Source organism: Hippocampus zosterae, chromosome 7, assembly GCF_025434085.1.
Source record: "Hippocampus zosterae strain Florida chromosome 7, ASM2543408v3, whole genome shotgun sequence".
NCBI classification, from domain to species: domain Eukaryota; kingdom Metazoa; phylum Chordata; class Actinopteri; order Syngnathiformes; family Syngnathidae; genus Hippocampus; species Hippocampus zosterae.
In genome coordinates this window covers 20670729-20675826 of record NC_067457.1, presented here as the reverse complement: position 1 = coordinate 20675826, position 5098 = coordinate 20670729, and the positions used below count along the sequence as shown (strand labels likewise).

The 5098-nt window shown below is 46.7% G+C and overlaps 1 long non-coding RNA gene across 1 annotated transcript in view; it reads left to right on the top strand.

Annotated features, from left to right (window-relative positions):
* LOC127604401 (uncharacterized) overlaps nt 1-5098 on the top strand; it is a 43860-nt gene that overhangs the window by 28801 nt on the left and 9961 nt on the right. The gene's annotated exons all lie outside the window — the stretch shown is intronic.

The window sequence follows — 5098 nt, the reverse complement described above, 5'->3', positions numbered from 1 at the left end:
GTAAGTCTACCGCTGTCGGCTCCGCTGCGCGCTGACGAAATGCTCTCATTTGCATACGAATCACTGATTGGTCCGAACACAGACTTTGCGCCGCCCTTGCCCTCCCTCTCTCCCCTGCTCTTCCCGCAGAAGTGACGTCACTATCAGAACGAGACCTAACATATGAACAGACGTTCATACATATTTTGTCAATAATGAAAATAAAATGAACATACCTTCTTGATATGCACCGTTTGACCTATAAATGTCGTCCAAGTTCTGACATTTTGTCGAATATTTGTTCTTGTCAATACAATTGTGACAAGCGATACAGGAAGCCACACACTTCTTAACCAAATAACAAAATTGCCATTTTACATTACAGTATCGACAAAATACTTCCAGAATGGCTATTACTTCAAATAACCAAAATTCACTCACATACTTGAAGTCATAGACTCTTCCTAACCTGTGAAAAACGAGTTATACTAAAACCAAATCCCAATTTTCTTCTATTATTTTAATGTAAATTGTGGACTCCATGCAGGCACATAAGAGGCCACTGCACACACAGCAGGACCAGCCAAGATTTATTTGTCTTATTATACTTTTGATATTATTTTAATTTGAGGAATAGTCACGGTAGTTCTATAAATATAGTTTAAATCTAATAATAATAATAGTATTAGTAATAATAATTATTCATCAGAATCCTGTTCCCTATCTCCACTATACAGACATTAGATAATAATCATCACAATGGCTTTTGCAAACAACATTTTCATTTGTGCAAAATGTTTCATGTTTAAAGTAAATGACCTTTTCCTCGCCTTCACACAGCTCAGCTCTTTAATGCATTGCGTTTAGTAGAGCGTTTATGAAGATTCACATATCGACCCGATTAGAAACAAGCGAGCAAAAATAAAATGGAAAATTAAATGCCGCCACTCGGCCATTGAGACTATGCTGCTTGTTTGCGATAACAATGTTTGAGGAGGAGAAATAACCTGTACTCCCACAACTCTCTGATGTGTGTTAGCTCATTTATCACAGTCGCGGGCTCCGAGTGGCTCTCATTGTTCGTGCCGAACAGTCATATCCTCACATGATTGTGTCGTGCGACGTACTCGTCAACTTGTTTATGCAGCATGCGCTGCGCAGCTGCAGCCCATTCAAGTGGGCACGGCCCCTATTCTTCTCGGCCTATGCGATGTGTTTAAGTGCATTTCAGCACCTGTTTCCTATGACAAGCAAGCATCAGACGTTTTTCAATTTGTTTGTATCGGCGCTGTGACTCAAACAGACGCGAAATGTTGTTCATTCCGTTTCCATCACCATCTGACAGGATGGAATCGGTCCTTCGGGGCTGGCTCTCCAGCGGCATGCCATTTTTTTCAGCTTGTTCAACTCATGCTTGACATACATTATCAGTTTGCTGGCAGTGGGAAATTTTCAGATCCAGCGGCTGCGCGTTCTCTCGCCAGATTGAATTACGCTCTCAAAATCCTCCTTTTGAAGCTCGACAAAGTCAAACAATCAGCGGCTGCTTTTGGGCCCCCGTCTCCCTGACAACAGCCGCCGTGGCAGCGCTATCTTTTAAACCTCACCCCGAGCAGATTACATGAGCTGCAAGTCGGCGAGTGCAATCGTCCGCGGGTGTTATGATGGCATATTTTGAGCACGGATATAGCGGCAGTGAAAGATGATCCCGCCCGCCTTTCATCTCGCCAGGTGTCGGCACCGTGCGGGTTGCATAAGTGCCCCCGCAGAACCCGACGCCCGGGTTCAACAGTGGGTGCGAGCGGTCATACGCGGAGATCACAGGGCCGTGCGAGCCGCGCCAGCGAAGCGGCGAACAAAGTTTTAATGGACGGAGGCGGGAGGACAACGGCTCTTCTGTGCGCGGAGGTAGCCCCTCGCCGCTCAATGTGAAAGACTGTTCCTCAAACTCTCTCGTGAACCTGTTCGGACACATTTACGGGAGCAAACCTCCCCGCGCCTGGCAGCCCCCGCCTCTTCCCTCCGCGTTTACCCGTAGTTGCCTAGCTCTTCTGCATGGATTTAAACAGAGCAGGCCTCAGCTAGCGTTCTCCGTCTTTGTGCCCTGTGACCTCAAGGCCTGGCAGCGGCACGGAGGAATGCGCAGAACACACAAGAAAAAGGGGAAGACGAGTAACTCTTGACACAATGTTGTTTTGTTGCCAAAGGTCGCCTCACTCTCGGAGTGCTGATTTACACCCCACAACCATGAAAAACCTTTTAGCTTTTGCCTGGTAATAAGATCTCTCCGTGCTGATAATAGTTATGACATTTTCTAGCACGAGAACAGCTCGCTAAAGTAGCTAGAGTGTGGCATCGCTACGTGACGCAACGCCGAAATGGAAGCCTGCCTGTCACGCGTGTTCTAAATCTGTTTAGAATAGTTTGGCCCATAAAGCCGCTGGCCTGGGAGTGGCATGAGACAGTTTTTGGTGTGTTTAAACCTGCTTAGTTTGCTAACAGCCCTTCTGCCAAGTCGGAATTTGTTAGCTGTGATGCTAACAGCGCAGCATTTTGGACTCTGACCGCGGGAGGTGGTCACAGGCAGAAGCAGCAGCGTCTCCCCCATCTTGAGATCAGTTGTAAAAAGTGGATAACTAAATGTCCAGGCGATAAGACGACAGTCTTGACAGGAAAAAGGCTATGAAGTATGCTAGCCCTTTTTTGCCCCGGTTGTGGATGATTGAAGCGGGTCGCCACGCATCGCTAGCTTTGGCTCGTGTGATCGCCGTCAGTACAACTGCAGTGGCGCAAAGTGTAGCTCCGTCTAGAATTTTATGTTCAGTAACTTGCCGACAATGACCGCGTGCTAAAGCGAACGTCATTGGTTTGACCGTAGCACCGGCCATGACAACACCTGCCACTGTACCACACTGATTTCACCCTGTCGTAATACTTGGCCTAGCACAGCCATATTCACTACCTCAAAAACTGCAGTGAACAGCATGAAGTCAAGGCAAATTGCTAAATTCCTTTTTTTTCTCCCCCCTTAAATATTCCGTACCATTAGCAAAAATTAAAACGGTCACATCAGTGGAGCATTGAGGCCGAGAGGAAGCCTGTCCAAGGCCCCTTTTGAACAAACCTGACCGACATGGCGGGTTTCATTTAAATATAATTTTCACAGTTGTATTTCAGTGACCTGAATAGCTCGTTATACAAGTCTCGACGGCATCTTTTTATCCGGCCGTCAGCTTGGCAGTGATAGAGGTGAAGGCTGACCCCCCCCCCCCCCCCCAAGGCCATAAATACACAGTATTGCACTTGGATCGCATTGCCGCATGCACGCGGCGCAAATTCTGCTGTTAACTCTGTATTTTTGTATTTTATTTTATTTTTTAATGGCTCACACTTGTTCATTCATTGTACGCAGCGCAGGCACACCTTCTCCCCCCAAGTGAGTAATTTGCCTGCGCGTTGCTCTTGGATTGCCACGGAGCCAACTGTTCATCATTCTGTCAGCAGCCACTGCAGGATAATGTTTCAGTGTCAAGAGAAGTTTTTAAAATTCATGATCTGCTGATTCCCACCCCTACCCCGCTTACAGCCGAGCGTTATTGACGGCGACAAGACGGGCTGAAAATCCCACTTTTGTATTTACCGTGCACAGATCTGACACGCGATATCGGCGCCGCTTGAATTTGGCTCTTCCTTGCCAATCATCTTCTTCACTGAGCAATAAGCCTCGTCCTCCTCTCTCAAATTGATCCCATCCAGCCACTTGTGCCCCCCCCCACCCCCCCGACCCCACTGTTCCGGACATGAGCCCTGTGACAATGTGCCGAGAACAGACAGCCCGAGGTGTGACATGAGGCTTGATTATGTGTTGACACTCTCATTTCTGCAGCAAAGATGTTCACTGCAAGGATAACAGCATGCAACATCTCTGCAGTTTGGTGAAGTGTCAGACGAAACACATTAAGCTCATCCACTCTCCTTGTGTGCACGCGCGCGTGATTGTGTGTGTGTTTACTGTGTGTTTGCAGATTTAATCAGGCCACTGATCTCCTGGGTGCGCTAAAGCAGCCAGAAATGAGATCCTTTAAGCCCCATTTAAGGTTGATGAATGTGATGATGAGAATCTTTTTTTTTGTGGGCCACCCAAAATTCTGCCGTTTAGTTTGAGTTTAAAAAAAAACATTTAAATCAGGTGATATTTGTCGAAGGAACACAAAAACAGATCTGGAAGGGCGATGGGGCTGAGGTTGTATGTGCAGGAACATCGTATTTCGCACGGACGTTTTTCTCGTATTCGTTGTAGATCATCTGAAGTTGACATCATTTCGCCAAATGAAAAGCTTTGGTCACAAAATCCCCAGAATGCAAATATTTTCCTGAGGCATGTAATTTGTGACAAATGCTTCAAAGTAAAACCAGTCCAGATTTGGAGGTAGTTACAATTCAATGTTGTCATATTGCTATAAATAATGGATTCTATGAAATGCTTAGCAATTACATTTTCTGACCGCAAACTCGGATCGAAAACAGATGAGCAGTAAATTTGCCCCGTTTGCGACTGCGGAAATGAGACTGCTCGATCAACGGCCTACTTTTTTTTTTTTTCTGTCGAGATTGACATATAAACCCCAGTTTATCGTTTCTGTTTTTAAAATCGACGTCGTCGGCACAGTCCCATCGCCGCGTCCTCTGTTCCCCTCCGTGTAGTCGATCGCGTGCCAAAAGACCGCTTTTTGCTCTGCGCGATGCATCCAGCACATTTGGACCGCTCGTTTCTGCTCGAGCTGTCCAAGGCCCCGAAACAAAGCACAGAGAGAAAACATTGCGGTTTTTGGCTTTGCTCTGCTGCTTATTTATGGTGAGTATCCATCCATCCTTTTGTGCTCTGTGGGCAGTGACGACGCGGGAGGGAATTCTTGGAAGGGAGCGTTATAAATAACGCCGCAATGTGCCTCAAATGTTCGGTGAGCACTGGCCGGGCCTTTGCACAGAGCTTAAATCTGCAACCCCCCCCCCCCCCCCAAAAAAAATAAAAGTAAAAAAGCCCAATAAAATAAATAAATAGATGGTACACGGTCTGCCAGTGGCCTACTTTTCGCGTCTTCAAAACACCCCCCGCCTC